This window comes from Manis pentadactyla, chromosome 16 (assembly GCF_030020395.1).
Source record: "Manis pentadactyla isolate mManPen7 chromosome 16, mManPen7.hap1, whole genome shotgun sequence".
NCBI lineage: Eukaryota > Metazoa > Chordata > Mammalia > Pholidota > Manidae > Manis > Manis pentadactyla.
In genome coordinates this window covers 28,889,940-28,911,609 of record NC_080034.1, presented here as the reverse complement: position 1 = coordinate 28,911,609, position 21,670 = coordinate 28,889,940, and the positions used below count along the sequence as shown (strand labels likewise).

Genomic DNA, 21,670 nt, shown 5'->3' with positions numbered 1-21,670 from the left:
GTGTGACTAGCTGAATACATCTGTAAGTTTCCCCACATATTGAGAATTATCTTCAGGAATTATCAGTTACATCTCAGAATGGTCAGTCATGATCTTCTTAAAGGATGAAGGCAAGTCATATATAAATGTGTTTGCTTTGGGAGTTAGCTATAAATTGGAGAAAGGATCCATTAGGGACGGAGGAAGCGTCAGAGGCCGTGGGCACTCGGCTCCCACGGACGCTCTGCAGTCTGGGTGATCAGGACTCTCAGAGCACCAGGGCTCTGGGATTATGTGTATGAAAAGATCGTTTATTTTTACCAAGTGCATTTCATTCAACAGTGTCTTGCTTTTTATTCTGAAGCACCACAAATTATCTGTAAGAGAGTGGTTAACATAATAGGGAATAATTTAACATTGCTAAGAGTTAATTAAATATATGACAACTGTTTTGGAAACTTCTTGTGTGTTTTCCCATGCGACACCTACCAGCCAGTAAGTAGGAGAAGGTGACAGAACAGCCTTCTAACCCACTGGAATTAGTTCAGGCAGAATAATTTTACCAGGTTAAAAGAATGCCAGTGATAAGTAGATGCCTCCTTCTCCCACTGATTTCTCTCAGTGGAAAGCTTCTAACCTATTAAAAATAAATCCAAAGTTTAAGCGTCTGGGTCCCCTGCTTCCTCACTGGCAGCCATTTAGTCTCCTGGAGGCATCTGCAATGTCTGCAGACATTTTCAGGTCTCTCTTTTGGGGTAGAGGGCTGCCATCACCCAAGTGGTAGAGGCAAGGGATGCTACAAATCACCCCACAATCCACAGGACAGCCCACCCTGTATCCCCACTTCCTTTCCCTACACAGAATTGCACAGCCAAAAGTGTCAATACTGCCAAGGTTGAGAAACTAAGATAAGTCATTTGCAAATACACAGAGGTTCCTCCCTGCCCTTTTTATACGTAGCAAATATGTTGAAGCATCCAGAGTAGTCTCCCATACAGGACAACAGGTACTGTCTGCATTTCAGAAATCAGCCTACCGCTCTGCACTGTATAGAATACATTGTATTCTCCATGTGTCACACATTAAGATAATCCCTTCTTTTTCAAACAAATTGTTGTGACTGTGCTTTGGACAGATTTCTTTCTATTCTTCTCAATTTTTAAACAGCTATTTTATAATCAGAGTCTAAAATATAGCTCATTCAGAAGTTAATGTCTGCCTCAAATTTACTTCCTACTACAGAACTTTTTCACTTTTATTATAAAACACTGATGGAATTAATATTTGCATTTTTTTAAAATAAACAAAAAGTCGTGTAAAAAGTGACAGTGTTTAGGTAACTTATCCATGACCATACTGTCAGTGGTGAAATTAAAACTGCTTTTCAAGCAGTCTGACTCTAGAATCCATACTGTACCAAAGAAAGGACAGTTTCTAACCCTGTTACAGCCTGTGACAATGTATATGAACATAGCAGAAGCACATTTCTTTCCTTTTCCTCTCTTCTGCTTGGTAGAAGTTCACAAAACTTCCATAGTGTTTACTCAAAAAACTATTTCAATAACCTGAATTATTGGAATATGCACGTGTTGGATTTATGAAAGCATTTTGTAAAACTATATGTTGTACTTACTAGAGTTCATAGTTTTAAAGTTGGTTTTAAATACCAGAAAATGTTAGCTTAGGTTAAAATATAGTCCATTACCTTATTTGTTTTGAAATGGTAAATAACTATTTTACATTCTGCAGAACCTACTGCAGTACCGCTCACTAGTTCAACAATGGAATCTCCGACCACGAGCCCTTCGCTTCACAACTACTCAGAGTCACCTGCCTCTGAGCAGGCCTCTGACAGTGAATCAACTGACGACAGCAGCGAATGGTCAGAGACGTCAGCTCCTCGTACAAGCAACAGAATGACTGGGACTTATACAGGAGGTACGTTTAAAAAAACGGGCTGGGGAGAAGGAAATTTTCATTACGTTTGTTACAAAAAGTATTGTTTTAAGGATTTTAGCTATGTTAGCAAAAGTGTGATCTTAGATTGAACATCGTATGTGAGGAAAGTCGTCTCTAGTAGACTAAGATTTCATATTGGAGGTGCTGTATGTTATTGAAGTATCATAGCACAACTGAAAGAGATCGGGCACTGTCACCAAAAATATGAGCAGCAACAAAAGAAAACATAGGCAAATTGGACTTCACCAAAATCTAAGACTTCTGTACATTAAAAGACATTATTGAGAAAGTGAAAAGACGGCCTACAGAATGGGAGAAAATCATGTGAAAATCATTTATTTGATAAGGCTCGAGTATCCAGAATATATAAAGAACTTGCACAACTCAACAGTAAAAAGAGAACCCGGTTTAAAAATGGGCAAAGGACTTGCATAGATATTCTTCCAAAGAAGATATGCAAAAAATGGGAAGCACATGAAAACAACCTCATTAATTACGAGGGAAATACAAATGAAAACCATTTTACACCCATCAAAATTAGAAACAAAAAACCAAAACACTGGAAAGAGTAAATGACCAGTGTTGACAAGAATGTGGAGAACCCGGAACCCTTATGAATATTTGCTGGGAATGTAAATCGGAGCAGCTGATGTGGAAGCCGCCCACTTGTTTGTTAGTACCCGGATCAGTCAGGATTCGCATTTAATCTCTTAGGTAGCAATTGACTACTTGAATGCCCTTCTCACCGTGTTACTGTAACTATATTGATGACGGCCTTTTGGACAGACAGACTTGCTTATGTTGTGTTTCCCTAGATTAGGAGAAGAACACTGTTCTAGGCCAGATTGTTCCTGTATAGAATAAACCTGAGAGAAGCAGTTCTGCTGGCTGCATTTCTTTTAAATGCTTTGTAGGACATCCTTCGCCTATTTTGTTCACATCCTGTCCTTACTTAGCACATTGCATATTTCCAACCTTGAAGCACTCAAGCCATCTAGCTTCAACCAGGTTCCTCAATGGGGCCGCACAGGCCTGGTTAGAATCATAGAAGCAAGCAGATGGGGGCCTCATGAATTTAGGGTACCTAACGTGGGTTTTGGTAGTAAGATGCCAATCTCTAATGTATCTCAGTCAGTTCCCTTTCCTTCCTTTCAGTGGTGGTTCCTATTCTCTCACTCTTAGTTTTGTATTTGAGATATTTGAAGATAATGAGGGCAAGTTCTTTCTGAACAGATAAGGGTCATCTCTCTCACTTCCGTCATGGCCGCAGCAGTCCGCAGCGCTCTTGCTGTGCTTACAAATTCATCTCCTGAGTCTTAGGGTTGCCCAGAATCCTCAAATAACTGGATCTGTAAAATTAAAGCGTCCAAGTTGGAAGCAACCATAAAGGTCGTTTAGTCCACCCACTGACTGGATTTCATCGCAAAGGTTTTCAATCTTTTCTCTGAAGTAATTTCACCCTAAATGACATACACTTGAACAACATGTTGACATGGGGGCTGAGATAAAGTCCTGAAAATGTTGCAGGAAATAAAGCTACTGTAGTAATGAATTACTGTACATATATCACAGCATATAGAAAATAGTTCCTTATAGGCTTTTGGTGATGGTCATTTCCTCATATGATAGTTGTAACTTTGCTCAAGTTATTTAAAAAATTTGGAATGCAAGTGAATGAAAATGATATAATGATATACTGAATTACAGAATTATAACTGACTTTGAGTCCGCTATAATTTGTTTTCAAAGTAACAAACATATTTTCCTTGTTTTTTGATACAAATCACTTGTAATATTTAACCTCTCAACTGATGCTAACAAGGTGGTATGAATGCCAGGAGGCAATTAGAGATGAGAAAAAACTGGTAATTTCTTTTATCCAAGTCCACAGACTACTAAATCTAGTTCTCGGGTTACCTTTATTTGGGTTCATGAGATTAGCCCAAATAGGCCAGACCCGGAAGCTTGGAGAAAACCAGTATACAGAGATTTAGAATAGAGACACTCTGTAGCAGAATTCAGATCACAGACCTTCCCCCGGAGAGAATCAGCAAAGACAAGAGAGGACGTGTATGGGAAGGCAGCCCAGGAGAATGACAGGGAGGTTTGCCACCTGCCTTCAGACCTCTCAACCAGAGCCCAAAGGACCTCCACCCAGATCCTTTTATGTGACCCCATTAATTCCCTTCACTGTTTTGGCCAGTTTTGATTGGATTTTTCTATTATTTGTAAGTAACCATGAGATTCCTGATTGGTACCTTGGCCCAGAAGAGATTAGGTGGGTCCTATGAGCCACACAGGAGCAGGTTAACTCTGGTATTGGCTACTCTAGAGCTCAGACTGGAACGGTGCTGCTCCAGAACCCTGCGGACTCTGCGGGGAGGCCTCAGGAGGCACACGGGCCGGGTGGGGAGGAGAGGCCTGTGGGCACTCCACTCCTCCTGTGTTTATTTTCTAAGTAAAAAATTTCATCTACATTTTTACCTGCTTCCCACATAATAGTTTGAGGAAAGAATGCTGTCTTTTAGTTGAGTTTGAAACACTGTGCTAGGCCTTCCGGGGGCACTTTTGCATGTCTTCGGGCAGGGAAGGGCATACCTCCAAAATAACTATGGGCATGGGGCAGAGAGCATAGTCACAACTCGTGTATTTCATACCTAGCAGATTCTCATCTTCTCTAACAACAGCGATGCAGGGCAGTGACTGCGCCACTTAATAGTTGTGAAAGGTTAAATGACTTTCCTAGGGTCACACTGCTCGGGATTAGACAGCCTCACGATTCACACTCAGGCCCATTTGACTCCATGCTTTTTTCACACTGCTCAGCACTAATTCACTAGTTCAGATATATCATATGTAATAAGGAAGTTATTTATCTTATCGCCCTTGCAACGATGGTCTAATTTAGTGGCCCGTGATTTCTTTTTTGAATTAAGTCTCTAGGATTGTCTGAAAGTTCTAATTCATTACTGATCGAGGGGATTTGGAAAATCAGAAATCAGGTTATTATGACACCATTAATTCTACACAGATTAGAATTTTATTTCTTACATTCTGTTGGGCCTGAGGTTAGAGACCATAGGAAGGGAAGAGACGTTGGAGGTTAGAACGGCAGCCAGACAGGCTCTGGTTTGGTGGTTATGTCTTCAGAAGATAAGATTTTTAACACATAGTCTGCATTACGTAGGAAGGATTTGTGGTATTAGGGGTTGCTGGAGTGCAGGAGAATTTTGCTTTATTTCATGTAATAGAAGGACTCATTCGATATTGAAAATTTTTTTAATGCATTAAAAACAAATCACTTGTTATGGCCCAGGAGAAGATGATCTACTGCCATATTTCAATGTCATGGTATATATGAGGCTCCTAAAGAATTCAGGCTTTCAGGAAAATCTCAATGAAGACTGCTGCCTGAAATTATATGATATATATGTTAAGAATGTGGCACTATCACATTCTTATTTACAGAGATTTCAATTTACCAAACATGTCTTAATTCTTTATTTACTTATTTATGGAAAACTATTTTTTACACAGGAATATTTTGTTCCTTATACCTCAATAAAGCTGAAAGAAGTGAAATGATTGTTGAAGACTTAAATAAATTGATTCATCCTGAAAAGAAACTTTAAAATTTTATACTTGTGAATATTACTTCTTGCATAATGAATATAGAAATAGAAAATTTTTAAGTGAAACTGGGAAAAATGCTGTAAATTTGAGGAAGGACAGTTGACCTTAGTAAAACAGACACACTTGCTTTTTTGTGATCATTTTTACCACCAAGAAATACAGAGCTTTGTGATATCTTGGAGTAAAACATTGATTCGAAAACATAACTTTTAGAAAATAAGTTTAAAACTTTTCTCACAACTTACTGAGCTCAGTGAAACTTTCTTTAAGATACTTGATAGCAAGGTTTCCTTTGAAAATATGGCTGAATGTTTTCATGGTTACCTACCTTTTACCCCAGCTGAATGAACCAAAGAATTACAATTTGAAGGAAATCCTTCTATAATGAAACTAGAGACTGCCCATAGCCTATAGCAGGCTACCAGGAAATTCTTCCAAATAAAATGAAATTCGGACTGAAATCTATAAACATATTTTCTACCTCAAGTAGATGCATGTTTTGTATTGGAAGAGGGATGCGTATTCCGCAGAAGGATCTTCCAACAGTTACTTTGACACATAAAGATTTAGAATGAAGAAATGGGGGGAAGGCATCTGTGTGAAGGGCTCATGTCCACGGCCGGTTCCCGGCAGACATGCTCCTGTCATCGTATTAATGAAGTGTGGGGAAAACGGCCTGGGGCACGGGGAGAGGAGCAGCAAGGAAAGGACGTCTCCACAGTCTTGCCCAGAAGGACTACAAGTTCCCTTCTTCTCTATACTGCTCTTAACTGGGAAATTATAAAGGAAAGCGAGCTTTATATGTTTATAAATGTGTAATTAATACAGCTGACTACACAGAAGCCAACAAACCTGTGTATGCAAAATAAAATTAACAAAAGACAGTTTGGAAACATGTTTACACTTATTATGACAAAAGCTTCCATTGTATATGAACTACTTATAAATCAGCAAGAAAAAGGTGAATAGGCTACGAAGGTGAATTGGTATTTCTGGGAAGAAATGTAAGTGCCTAATAAATATAAGATTTTTCTCAGATTGGCATGTGAGGACTGAGTGAGAGTGGGGGTCCTCCGGGACTCCTGTGTACTGGTGACGGGTGTATTAATTATGGTAACCTTTTGGGCAGGGTCTTTTGTCCACTGCTATCTGAGTTTAAATTATTTGCTGAGACTCACAACTATTTACAGGAAACTTATGCTACAGACACTGTCCATGAATGATGTGTGTGTGTGAGTGTGTGTGTGTGTGTTTGTGCACGCACTCGTGCACGTGAATGTACAAAAGAACACTAGCATGAGAGGGATCATACAGATAGATATTTATTGGAGCATTCGGGTTGTTTCCAATTTTTATCAATGGAAATTTCTTTGATAAATTTTGGTACATTCCTATAGTAGACTGCTGTGAAGCTGAGAATGAAGTAAAACTGTACATTGACATGGGAAGATATCTAAGATTACTCAAAGGAGAAAATAGGTTGCAAATAGAACAGAGAAGACTCAAGCATTGCTAAAGCACACATAAAACATTAAACATATGCTAATACGTTTCTAAAATACAGTAGGAATCTATACTAGCAATGTACGCTCAACTGCACGATGCCTCTGTTTTCCTTACAGATGCTGCTTTGACAAGACGGCGTCATGAAGCCTCTGCCGGCCCAAACTCCTACGGAAACCCACCTGCTCAGGCTCAGTCTCCACCTGTTATTCCTCACCCTGTGCATGCCTCCCATTCTAACATGTCTTGTCATGCACCCCCACCTCACCCCGTGGCACCCCCACCCCCTACTAATTTAGACACCACAGCTGCACCAATCCCGCAGCATCCTCATGCCACAAACCAGCCAATTCCGTATTACATTCCAGGCACAGCACCTCCAGGACAGAGACTGCATCGTCATGAAGTTGCGCAGAGGATGGAACATCGAAGGATGATGATGCAGCATACAACGTCTGTTTCATGTTTTTAAAAAGATAATCACACATTATTCCTTTTCCTTCTATTCCCATTGGTTTATAACACTATAAAATCAGTAGAAGCAATTTAAGTATACTAAACCACCAGTTCACTAGGTTATTCTTTACTAACCAAAATCTTCCTCTTTCTTACCCTGAGTTGTAGGTGTTGACAAAACAAGTTGACCAAAGAAATTTATTTAACGTAACCAAACCATTTTCAGGATGCAACAAAGGGTCATTTATTTTTGCAAACCAGTCTCGTTTCTTTTTTCAGTTTCCATAGTAAAGGCTAATGTTAAAATTGATGATCTTGAGAAACAAGATACAGTGCTCAAATATATGCTCTGACTTATTATATGTTACCGGCCAGACGGAAGAAGAATATTAGCATTTTCCAGCTGTGCTTTTTTCAATGTCTTTTAACTCAGTTTATTTGGTAATTTAAATATTATTGTATTACCTTAACACGGGAAGACCAACTGAACTTTTTGCTTTTTCTTTGAAAATTAAGTATCTGCTTTTCTACTTTAGGACAGCAAATTCTGTGCTTCATATCCTGCCTGCTTGTTTTTGTAAATACAATTTAACAGGAAAACAGCTTCCCTTGCTCATTTATGCGTTTAGCCAGTACAGCTGCACCAATCCCGCAGCATCTTCATGTGGTTGATTTTGTCTGTGGCGTCTGTGGCTTCTTTCACATTAGGTAGACTAACCTGAGTATTCCAAAGACTTAGTAACCACTTAGGAAGACCTAGTTGGGTATGGCCTACAGAGAAGTAGTTGGCCCTTACAGAAATGTTTGCAAATTTCTTGAAATAATTAATGATCTACCACTTCTGTGACTTCTTCCTTTAGTTGTATAACTTATGATTATATCCAGAATCTCTGGTTCTCGTTGCCATTGTAATATCGTAACCCTTTAGATACAAAGTTGCCAACGTAACATTAATATTTTCCAGTATCTAGAAGATTACCTGTTCTAAATTGTTAAGATTAAGCATGCTGTCGTAATCGCAGCGGTGCTCCTGTGAAACCTGAGAATAAGACTTTCTATTAATGATACCTTAATAAAAAAAAAAAAAAAAAGATTAAACGCAAAATTTGAAAATGTGTTACAAGCTAGTAGGAAATAAGAATTGGAGTATAAAAAGGCATCGCTGGAACTTTTTTTTGAAGTACTCTGTTCAGAACTGTGCTTCTATTTGTAAATTTGACTGACTCGAGAGAGAAAATATTAAGCTGGAATACAGAATAAAGAGTGTGAATGGAGCTAATATCAGTTTCCAGATGTGGAACGTCTTCTTGCATGTGTTTGAAATAAATGCACAAGGTTAACATTTTTTTCTCTTAAAAGATTTATCTTTTAAAATGGCTGAATGTCACAATATAAAAGTAAAGCAAAATAAGATACTTCCATTTTCCTGCCTTACGTGTTTGTAGATGTGTCTTACTTGCTCCTATACCATTTGCTGAGGTGTTTAATTTTAACAATTTTATTTCCATTCAAATTCCTGTTATTTTACTTAAAATAACCTGCTGTAAAGAAGGTATACAACAAAACGTTCCAATTGTCTTTTTCCTTGGATAAATTTGAATTGGAGGTATTGTAAGAAATGAGCAGTGAGAATTTGTGGGGTTATGATTCCTTGATTTAGTAATCATAAAATCTGTTACATTTTTGTAATTTGTTGTTAGATAATGAATTTCATGACTAATCTTTAGACATTTGAATATGAATACTAGGCTATTTTTCCTACATTAAGAAATAACCAATTCTTCAATTATTTCCAGTGGTCTTTCTGTGTTCTGTTTCCAGGCTGGGACCTGAGCGCCATCCACCTCACACACACAGGATGCACCCCTACAGTGGACACGGACATCCTGTGCCTGGGACTATGTCCTTACATCCTCGGTAGGCTCCAGAGAGATCGGCTCCATCAGTATCTTGTCTGTTTCAGGTATATGCTCAGTAGCTTGTGCTCAAACGGCCAGAATCAATGCTTTATAGTGGAATGCCACCCACGGCGGTGCTGTGGAGAAACTGAATTCAGTTTAGCTGTGAGGCACTGCCTCTGGGCAAGTTAGAGACCTGGAGAAGCAACAGGAGGAACTTGAGTTCTGGGGCAGGGGGCCCTGTCACACAGGAGTAAGCTGTTCCGTTGTCCTTCAGGGGTGTCTGCCATGAAAGCCAGCTCGCTAAATACACCCTGCTTCTCACAACTTCTTGATACACCCTCCCCGCTCTTCGCACTTACATCTGCTTGACTGCCTCTAACCCTGGCTACTGACAGGAGAACACCAGCTTGTGCCTTCCTAGTCTTACGGTGTTTACCAGAGAAATGGAACTAGATGTGCATTAACTTTCTATGAAATTCATTTTCCTTAGGAAGTCATTGAGATCTTGGTCTACAGCAGCTTTTGAGGCAGAACATAAAGTGAGAATACAGAAACGGAGATTTGGCATTTAACAGATTTCCTCTTTATAAAATTTTGTTTACCCTTGTATTGTAAGGTACAGATGTGTTTGTTGTTGTAATTATCTTTGAAGCCAGCAATGCAGAGACACTATTCAACAAACAAAAGTCTTGGGAGCATCTGTAACATTCACATAAACAAACAAACAGAAACACCTAATTTGTGTGCTCCTCAAGTAGAATCAGACTTTTAGATTGGAAGGAACCTATGCATTTTGTTTCCTTTGTAGGATGTGAATGAAACTCACCACAGTGCTTTGCTCCTTGTAATGACAAAATTGAATTTTTGAGTTTTACTTTCTGAATTGAATTTGAGAATTTTGTTAGTTATATCTTAGGGGCTAAATTTATCTAAGCTGTGTAAGTTAAGAAGCTTTAGGTAACTTTAGAAAATGTAAACATAGTCCCCCATTCCTACTGATTATCATAAGACACTGCAGAGATGGTTACAAGCTAAAGCGCTCTCATCCTTGGTCAGGGGCCTGGGACCTGAAGCCGGAGGGGCTGCGGCCGCTGAGGCACCTGGGGCATCGCATCCCCACCTGGACCATCACCATGTAGCACTTCGACTTGACTTCGTATTTGTACTAGTTCTTCCTATACTGGTAAAATAAAAACTTTTCAAAATGCTGAAATATTTTTCTTCTTAAGAGTATTCTTCTTCTATTTTATTTTACTGCAAATATTCTCAACTTATTTATTATACGTGTTTTAGTAGAATGTGAGAATTAGTAAATAGAAATTGTGGTATAAAAATGTATTAGATAGATTAAAATCTGTATTTGTATTTGCTCTGTAAAATGTACTATATTTCTCTCTCCTCATTACAAGTTTTTTCTTTGGTACCAAGACACCAGTCTTGATCCACTGTCAGTGGGACATGAGCTTGATTTTCTCACAAGGGGTAATTGGTCTGTTCCTATGCGTTTCTACTCTACTCATCTGCCAAAGGACTGTACTTATTCTCTGTATCTGATTTGAGCAGATAAACATTTTCTAGATACCAATCTAAGGTGTAAATTCATTGAGTTTGCAATTCATAACACATACTAGTTATAAACGTAGGACAGAGAAGGGAGGGGCTTCACCTTGGGAGGTGGATGTACTGTAGGAAAGGCTTCCGAGATGCTTTATTATGCGTGTGACTTCTCAGCAGGTTTTGGAATTGAGAATGATGCTCTTGCAGTGATTACAGCATGTTAAGAGATCTCCAATAACATACACACAAGCAACTGCAAATACGCTGATATTTCTGGATCTTAGGAATGGGGATCACTCAGCAATAAGAAATAAAGCTGCCCAGCCAAGAAAGTGGGACTCGAGAACCATTGAAAGCGAAGTGACTTGGTCTTACTTATGCTTTTGGAGTGATTTACTCAGATTGTAGTTAGAAAGACCACCTCCTCACTTTTTCAAAGAATAGATGTGAAGGTGTGCGCATGGAATCTAGTTAGTTAAGACATAGTAGAAGAGGTAAAAGTTGATAAACACCTGAACAAGGACAGTGGCAGGTGGTGTAATAATGATGAGACACATCTGAACGACATTTGGGATGACTCCTAGATGCTAGCTTGGTGCCTTTCACTGAGTTGCAGAGTATTAGATTATGGTTTAGGCAAGAGGTTAGGTGAGTTAGGTTTTACACATACTGAATCTGTGATAAGTGGGTATCAAGGTAAAATGTCCACTAGGGATTTCAGTTTATAGGCTGCACCTCATAACCATAAACTGATACCTGAGTTAAAGATATGTTGTGATTTGTCAATATATATGAGCCACATACTGTCATAAAACACAAATGTATGGAAGAGGATTAGATTGCCACAAAAAAATGTATAGACTGACAAATTGAAAAAACCTTGGAGACTGATAATACTATATCTGAAAGGTAGACCTGTTCTTCAAAGAAAGGATTCTGAGCACTGGCTAGAGGAGTTGAGAAGAAACAAAATGAGAACAATGTCAAAATAATATGGTCATTAGTGTCTCACCACAGAAACACAAAGTTCGGAAAACGTTGAATGCATTTAGAGTGGTATATTGGTGAGGATGGGGATGGTGTCCTTCTTAGATTACAGAGAGGAAGGTAAAACTGTGGGAACAGTGAATATAAACTGCTTGCTTTATAAGCCTGGCTGTGAAGGGAAAGCAGGAAACAGGGCTGCAGTTATTCCAGGATTAAGGACATGACACTTGGGGAGAAACCTGAAGCTATGTTTAGGCTTAAGGCAGAACATGAGAAGAGGACACAGAAGCAAGAGGTGGGCAGTAGGAGTCACTGAAGAATGTAAGGGTGACTTTGTAGCACCACTTCAGCAGGCTGAGAAAAGAAGTACAGACAACCATTTGCCTTAACATACTGCAAACACTGTATTTATATTGCAGGTTTATAAATATGGAGCTTTATTGCTTTTACAGTATCGACAGTGCTATTCAATGAATAGTCATCCTCGCTTTTAATACTAGTTATTCTTCACCTTCAGATACTGGATCCTTTACAAGAAACAGAAGATGACAACAGCGGAGCATCTCAGGAGACGATCGAGAGATGCACATACCCACATAAATACAAAAAAGTAAGAATTTCTTCTGTGCGATGTCTACATTATTGAAATGCATAAGATTTAGTATTATGAACCTCTGAATTCAGCTACATTATTACTAAAGCAACACATGCATATGATTTTTAAAAATTTGAAAGTTTAAAAACATATCTTCTGAGGTTTCTTACTCTAAAGACCCAAGCTTTTCTTCCCAGAAGAAAAATCATAGTTAAGGGTTTCTTATGTAATCTAGGCATTATTAGGCATTAATAATGTACATCTGTAAATATTTTCCCTTCCACTTTAAAAAACAACACAAAGAGGAAGACAAGCGCACCGTTTTTGGGCATTATGTTTTCATCCTGGATCAGCACACACATGCGACCCGTATTCTCTTTAATAACTTATACTGTAATTTAACTGGCCACTTATTTTGACATTTAGTTAACCTACATTTCTTACACTGTACCCTCAATTTATAGTATTATTTAGAGAAGTTGTGCAATAGACATGTTATATAGATTTCTTTCAACAAACAACTATGCTATGCAGACTAATAAGAAGAAAGTGAAAAATCACTGAATTTGTCTTCTGTTTTCTAAGAGTATTAAAGAGCTATTTCCACTAAATTTAAGTCCTTTCAGTTGTCTAAGCTAAAGACTATGTCATCGGATTAATTTATTTGGAGATTATTTGAAAATTCCTTAGTAAAGGCTATGCGTTATGATGGGACAAAAATAGAGTTTGTAATCATCCTAACAGTGTATTAAATATAGTACTTTTTCAAAGTAATTAATTAATTAATTTTTATTTTCCTTTTGATGCTGCTTATTTAAGTCTTAAAATAACTTAGTTGAAATTAGTCACTTAACTCATCCATTAACTCATCACAGTTATACCTGGGAGATGAGTTGTGGCCGAATGTGTAGTTTTCTTTGGCATTGTCTGTCAAATAAACACAGACTTTACTCAGTTGTTCAGTAATGTCATCCCACTAACACGGTGACACCCGATCACCTCTCACAGAGGGACCAGCCCCGCCAACAAGCCGGCGAAGCACCGACTCAGGAAGCCACCGAGGAGCAGTGCACTATCTGCCTCTGCACTTTGGAGGAAGGGGAAGACGTGAGGTAACCAGACATGAATTATCTAAAATCCGTTGTCAAAACTGTGCATGAGATTTTATGTGAAAGTAAACTAGAAGCCACATAAAGATCACTCCTGGAATATCGTGTTACCAATCTCCGACAGGTAGGGAATTGCCTTCCCATAGTGAGTGAAAGGAAAAGATCTAAGTCTCTGTATTGCTACCAGTGGGTTGGGATGGGAAATATACTTGGGCAGGGAAATTTTGTGGTCAAATTGTCTTCTCTCAATCTCGCAGAAAGGAGAACTTGACAGGCTTTGGAGGCAGAGACTGTCAAATCAAAGTATTCTCCGAGGCTTAAAGAGGGGGAACTCGATTAACTCCACGCAGTGTTAGACAGCATCTTCTCATAAATTGATTTTGTCCTAAAATGCCCTCTTACTTCTGGGGACTATTCAGTTCTTACAACTTTGCAATTTAGAAAATGTTATGCTAACCCAATATTAATTTTAGGGATTTTCTTTTTATACTCTCTTCATTATTTTGCACCTGTTCTGTTTTGATCCAAAGTACATAATCCCATGTGAAAAAGGTTCTATAACATATGTAACAGAACCGTATGCTAACTCTGTTGCCCTAATTGATAAGGGTAACTTTATCCTATGTCTTCACTCGGCTGAGAGAGAAAAAAGCTATAAACATTTGTCTGCCATACCACATACAGGTTATTTGATCACTGTGTTGCCAGTGAAATTTATAAATCTGGAAGCTAACTTTTCTTACAGTAGTGGTAATACCTTTCAAAGAGGAATTGGAGCATCTCTTTTTAGCAAGAACTGGGAAGTCTAAAAATGTGTGACAGTTCGTAGCAGTGGATTAGAAATGCATACTTCCATCACACCCTTCACTCAGATTTACCCTGTCTTGCCTCGATGCTTTCTTTATTTCTCAATTGCTAAGTGATGATTTAGTGAAGTATACCAAAGTAAATATCTGATTTGAAGCTACTTTCTTTCCAATTAATTACTTTTCGTGGAGATATAATTGGCACATATTAGTTTCAAGTGTACATGATTCGATATTGCAAATGTATTACAAAATGGATTAAGCTGTTTTTCAAAAAGAGTGCCATAGTATTCAGTGGCTGTAACAATTACCCACAAAACCCTTATTAACCTTCAATCAATCTGTACTTTATAAAGATCCTCTAGATAGAAAATAATATTACATATAAGATTTCTTAATTAGTGTGACTAGAACTCATGCTAGAATGAGTTCTGATATTGTTGAGAGAGAGATACATTTCTCAAAGTGTTTCACAAATTTATTGGATAGGGAAAATACATATTTTTGCAATTTTAGGTAACAGGGACATACTGCCAACTCAGCAGATTGGCAGCTCACGTACAGAAACAAAACTGGAATAACTGCCAGTGTAGGTTTTAAAATCCTTGAGTTTTTACATGATTTGATTCCATAGCTGAAACAGTTAGTCATCTTGTGTATTTCTGCCTTATTCTGCCCACTATTGATTTAATGTAGGTGTGACTGTCATTAGAGAGGCCTCGAGGTTGTTGAATGTTTTACAGATAAAAGAGATAGATGTCTGGTAACTTTGAAACACTCCTGAATTATTACAGGTATACCACGGGCAGTTGTCATAAGATTAATTTTGTGCTTTCTGTTGTTTTTGCATATCATAGACGTCTTCCTTGCATGCACATTTTTCATCGAGTGTGCATCGACCAGTGGCTGGCTACGACTACGAGATGCCCCTTATGCAGAGGGGACATCGAAGACCAGCTGCCACGTGAAAATTAACACCACGGTCGGAACTGTCGCCCTCCCTCTCCTTCCCACCCTCCTGGTACACAATCCTACGAAGAACAAAAAAACAACACTAGAACACATCCAAGTAATACCAGAGCTCACTAGAGAGGAGTTAGGCACTCTTTGAAGACTCCACAACGACTATTAGGAGTTTAAGGCTTCAAGAACAAGCACTTTAATCTGCAGAGCTGAATAACACATTTGACTACTGAGACAGCACATTAAAAATTTCAGTATTTATTTCTTAGAGCTACATTTACACGTGAGACCTGATTATAGTCAAACAAATGCTACATGACAGTGTGCATGTACCTGCCTGTGTCTGAATGCGCGCGTGGGAGAGGACACGGGGGACACTCTGCTTGTTCCCTCAGAGGCCCAGTGATGAAACTGTGATGCCTCTTATCCCTCCACAGCCCTCGAAGGAACGTGGAATCAACCCCAGCATGTACATCAGGTTCATTTGGGGTGGGGAAGTAGACTGTTCTTTGCTAAAACAGAATCAGGACCTCCAAAAGGGAAGGCGGAGGTCTCTGCACTGTCACAAATTCCACAGATAGGGATGAGAACTCCTGCTCTGGAGGTCTGGGGTCTCAACTCGTCTCATTGGCAGGTGTTGCCTCCTGGGCATCTCAGCACATCCGGTTCAACTCGTAAAGGTCAATTCCTCCAACACAGCCTCCTTGATCCTGGCACCCCGAAGCAGGGCACGCTCTCTCCTGTTCTAGAATTAGACACTGAGCAGTCCCTTCGCAAATCCATGGCCGTGATTCATGGTAATTATCATTTTCTTAAAGCATAAGCTGCGGTTCTTTGGAGTTCCTCACGAGGGCCAAGCGATTCTCCATACACGGGCACGCACAAACCCACACACACACAATGACAGGCAAGGCTGCGCAACCCCATTTCCCTGTGCCGAGACCCAACACCACCGTGTGCACCCCCATCAGCAGCTCGCTCTACTTCCACTCCTTGTGCCCCACCCAAAGCACACTGGAAGGCATACAAGGGAACAGCAATCTCACAGGAATCACCTCACCTCCTCTTTTCTCGTAGGTCAGCCACAAAGCTTAGGACCTTTACCAGAAATTACTAGCTAATTACTTCAACAGTCCTTACAATTGGTTGTGACACACTGAGTCACAAAACTGATGTGAAGAACTGTTGACTTAACTAGTTAGTGAATGCATAAAGACGGTGTTGGAAAAGGAGAAAGCAAAGACTAACAAACGATCGTCCTTCGCAAAGCACAAATAAACTGTTTCATAATCTTAAAGTCTACATTATTGTATTTTATGGCAAAAATTACGTATTAATAGGACTATTAGAAATTGAGGGATTCACAAAAGCTTTAAGACAAAGGTCTAACTAAAAATAGATTACTGTACATCATCCACTACATCAACAAAAAGGACAAAAACCACATGATCACCTCCACAGATCAGTTGGTGTTCCCCAGGTGGGGAAGAGTGGCACATGTTCAGTGACGCTAATCATTTGTAGCCATGGGTAAGAGTCACTTTGGCATACTGAAAGTCCCAGGCCTATGTGCTGTCTGTCCTCCTTCAGATCTGATGAGGTGATTTTGGAAACTGAGCAACTAACTTAGCATGGAGACCCAGCGGTACACGACATGGTAAAAGGCAGGAAACACTCCATCTTAAAAATAAGATTGCATTTTAGCACCCAGAAAATTCAAAAGGCAGGATTCTTTCACAAATAGACAATACCTCAGCCCACCTTGGGGGCTGTGCAGGCAGCCTTTGATGTTATCCCAGACGAAGGGGACAATGTCCCAGAGAGAAATCAAGACAGGAAATTCCTTACGTTAAGATAATCTTTAATATTCAGGGAACACCTAAGAAGTCCACACCCCAAAGTTTTATTCATGTTCTCGAAAAATCCTCAACTGCCTATAAAACCCCCAGACAACGCCCACCACGGACTCTCTTGACCCCTCCTGGCCTGAGCCGGGAGCTCTGTCCTTTCCCTTTATCTCTAAATAAAAGCCTGTACCTTGCTCTCCTACCTTGACTGTTTCTGAAGCTCATTCTTTGGCTTCGTGAACAAGAACCCCGGCATCACTGAGAGGGGCTCTCTCTCCTGTCCTTATGAATAGACAAAAAGAGCAAACCTTAAGTAAAGTGATGTGACCAAGACTGTCTCCCAAAAGCCATTCGGAAGAGCACCTCCCTTTCCAGTCCTTCAAAGAATGTCTTACTAGTTCACAACTGTGGGGCAAGACACAAAAACACCAAAATTAGTATGACAAAAGCAGAGGATTGAACCCAAATAGCTGCTACTACATCAAGGGGAAAGCCAACCAACCACCATCACAATGTCTCTTTCCACACTTTTAAATCCATTTCATGAGTCCAACAAAGAGGCAGATCAGCCATGTGAATATGGGTTTTCTATTATCTGAAACATTATAATACAGCTCCACTATCTGGCATTATCTTAAAGGGGAAGTCCCCAGCAACAATCTATTTCAATAAAGCCACATGGTTTGCAGCAACTCCTTCTCTTTGTCCGCCAATCGGTCAGGAAAGAGCCCCTTTCACAGGTGGAAGAGAGCAGGGAGCTCAAGTCAGTGCCTCCCTCCCTCCCCACAGTCAGCCAGACCGACCACCCACACCCCATATCAGAGGAGCTGCAGAAAAGGCTGTGCCCTCGTCAAGTTTCCACTCTTCCAGAATGTTCCAGCCCCACCTAATGTCCTGCCTGAACGTGTGGCTTACTGTTTCACAGAACCAGCCCATTATAGAAAGGAAACAAAATCCAAAGACCTGGGATGCACACAGAGAGCTAAGTCCTCCCCAGGTGCACTACCAAAGAACGTGGAAAGAACTGACAGGATTGGTCTAGGTCCTCAGCTTTGAGGTGATATTCTGGGTATCATTCAACTATTATTGATTGAGTGCCCAGTTAGAACAAGGCACTGTCAATGCACACCCAGTTAAGTCTGTACCAGGGTTCGGAGATGATTACGTTTCACCAGTGCACAGACAGCAACATGGAGTTTAGGCCTCTGTCCAGGAACAGGAAACAATTGCTCCTTATTGATTTACATGAGCAGAAAAAGGATATGCCAATTTGCAAAAGATTTGTAGCCTCTGCTATGCCTGGAACGTTGCCAGAAAACTCGGGAAAAAATACATCCGTGCGCACACAGAGAGCAGAAAGATGTACTATGCAAATGCAAGCTCACCAAGAGGCTGCATCACTAAAAACGTTTCCCACCCTTTTAACCATCCTTTTCCCACCATCTCCCTCTTTCCTCTTCCACGGAAGACTGCGAACTTTTGTTTTCCACGACTTTAAATCACTGTTTTAAGAAGCAATTTACTGAAGGAAGAGCAAAGAAATGTACTGTTCTTCACTGCCAATTCTCCTACACACATCAGTCAATAGAAGAAAAACAGTAACACACACAGGAAGCTGTTCCCTGAAGTCATCCCCGAATCCCCGCTGAGCCAGCACAGCTCCAGGGCTGTTCGTGGAAGGGCTGCAAGGCCACCATCGATAAGCCACAAGGAAAACCAGAATAAAGCTAATTGGTCATGACACCATTTTCTGACTTCCATTATGACTCACTGTGGAGATACTGCACTCATTTTGTGGTAACTCCACTCAAACTTGCTTTTGAAAGACTTTTTTGCCAAAAAGATTAAATGCAAAGAGGGTAGGAGAGAAGAGAAAGTGTGTGATGGCGTAGTGGCAGATAAGGTAGGAACGGGTGCTCCAGGAAATGAGAAGTGTTTCAAAGCAGATCAGAGCCTAGAATCTTTGCGAAGGTATGGACTTTATGTGTCTCCTTTTCGGGAAAATAGGACCATTCCTGTCCACACTGCACAGGTTTTTCTTCCAGGCATCTGTGGTGACAGCTGTTCTAGAAATACATGATAAACCTGTTGTCTTCCTTCCTGGTCATCATTACTTATAATAGTGTGGAAAGACCAATGAGAAGATTGCTGAGGATACAGATGCCCCAGGGGAAGCTGAGACCAGAAGGCTGGGAGTCTAGAGGAAGGGGCCCCATGAGCTAGCTCAAGGAGGGAGGGGGGATACGGGAAGAGGCACTGGGTGGGGCTCGGACCACCCCAAGTACACCTGTGACAGGGAAGAACCGTCCACAATATTTAAAAGGTCTGGACAAGTAGTGACTCTCTACCATCTTACTACACTGATGGATAGAGATTGCAATGGGGAGTGTGAGGGGGACTTGATTATATGGGTGAATGTGGGAATCACAATGTTGCTCATGCAAAACCTTCATAAGATTGTGTATCAATATACCTTAATAACAAATTTTAAATAACCACTTAAAAAAAAAAGTTCTGGAGAAACAAGGAACATTATTTTGTGAACTTTCAAGTAGTGCTGTTAACTAGAAACACCGTGCTATACACTAGATCTCCAAAACTTATTCATCTTGTAACTGAAAATTTGTACCCTTTGACCAACATCTCCCCATTCCTTCCACTTTCCAGCCCCTAGAAATGGCCATTCTGTTTCTATGAATTTGTTTTTTTTGGAGTCCACATGGTATTTGCCTTTCTCTGAGTTATTTCCCTCTGCACAGTGCCCGCCAGGTCCATCCACATTGTGACAAATGGCTAGATTTCCTTCCTTCTCATGGCTGAAGTATACACCATTACACACACACACGCACACGCACACAGACACACACACACCTCTATCCATTCAAGGGACGTTATTTTTAAGGCATTTTGAAATCTGGATTATTTAACATGAAGAACCTGTTTGAGAAAATCACCAAGTGCAAGAACATAAATGAACCCCTTGCAGCGCTCCAGAGGTGTGTGTCCCGCCCACCCAGCTCCCCGACACAGGAGGAGCATAAGGGGCCCGCAGCGTCCACCACTAACTCCGGGAAACACCGGGGCTGGAAGGAGATCAGTGTCCCTCAGGGCTGGAAGGGGCCCCCACCCGCCCCGCCCCTCACACCTGCCCCAGGCCCTGGGTGTGGGCGTCCCCAGGACCCATCCTGCTCCTCTCCCAGTCCTCACAGTCCTCCCTGGGGGTGCTCCGTGCTTCCCAACAGGAACACTGGGCAGAACATAAAATGATATAATTGTTAATGATAACAGATAAAAATGGAGACTGTTGGATTCATTAACTGTTTGCTAATGGCCAGGCTTACGTGAGAGGCCCCATATGACATATTTTTCACCATTTAATTAATGCCTCTTTGTCTCAACAGATAGTAGCCCTCCCTATAAGGGCAGCAGCCATGTGTACATTTCATGTTTGTAAATTCAACCCCTGACATAGATCTAGACATAATAGGCACTTAATAAACATGGGATGAATTCACATTGTTGACCCCCTTACTTCAGAGTGGAGCATACTGTGCCTCTGAACAATCAGATGCTATGGGCAAAGTCATACTCCCAGCTGATGACAGGCCCCACCCAGAGTAAAACCAGTGCTTCCTGAGGAACAACGCTGATGGTAAAGGCTCATCAGACACTGCTTGGGGGAGAGCAACTTCAAGGGAGGCATCATTTGGATTACAGCGCCCTGAAATTGGACAAAGAGCACTACATTCAAGCCCAGGTCTGTGTCTCTGCAGTGGACGGCTAGGAATAGCCTCCCAGCACTCCTTTCCTCCTAACAAAGAGCCTCACTGGCATTGCACTTCTGAAGAAGCTAACCTCACTCCACAGCATCAGTACACACCCCAGGTCACACCCAGCAGGGGAATCCACAAGGAGCCTACAATCACCAATGCAGAGCCAACCAACACACTCACCCAGGTCGGCCTCAGTCAATGTCAAGACCTCTGCTTCTGATGCTGTTTGATGGTCCTTCGACCGTCGATGGAGCACTCATTCATGAGATTTACAACGCCCTAACACCAGCATGAAGCTCTGGATCAAACCATACCTGAAGCCCAACCCATGGCTGGATTTCTCAGTTTCAAGAACCACTAAATTCCTTCTATTATTTAAGCCTGTCTGAGGGTTTTCTTTTGCATTCAGCCAAAACAAAATCCTAGTATGTACTAGATGTCTAACACTGGAAAAGTAAACATGGAGAGAACTTTCACTTCAAAAGCACATCTTGCAGATCAATGAAGGACAAGAAAGGGCCTAAAACAATGTCTGGCACTTAACCAGCCCTAAATATTCTTTACTTCCATGGAAGCCTCCACCACCAAGTTCCTTTAAATAG

At 40.6% G+C, this 21,670-nt stretch overlaps 1 pseudogene; it reads left to right on the top strand.

Annotated features, from left to right (window-relative positions):
- Positions 1-6,920: 6,920 nt before the first annotated feature.
- Positions 6,921-15,596, top strand: LOC130681241 (E3 ubiquitin-protein ligase Arkadia-like; annotated as a pseudogene).
- Positions 15,597-21,670: the final 6,074 nt, after the last annotated feature.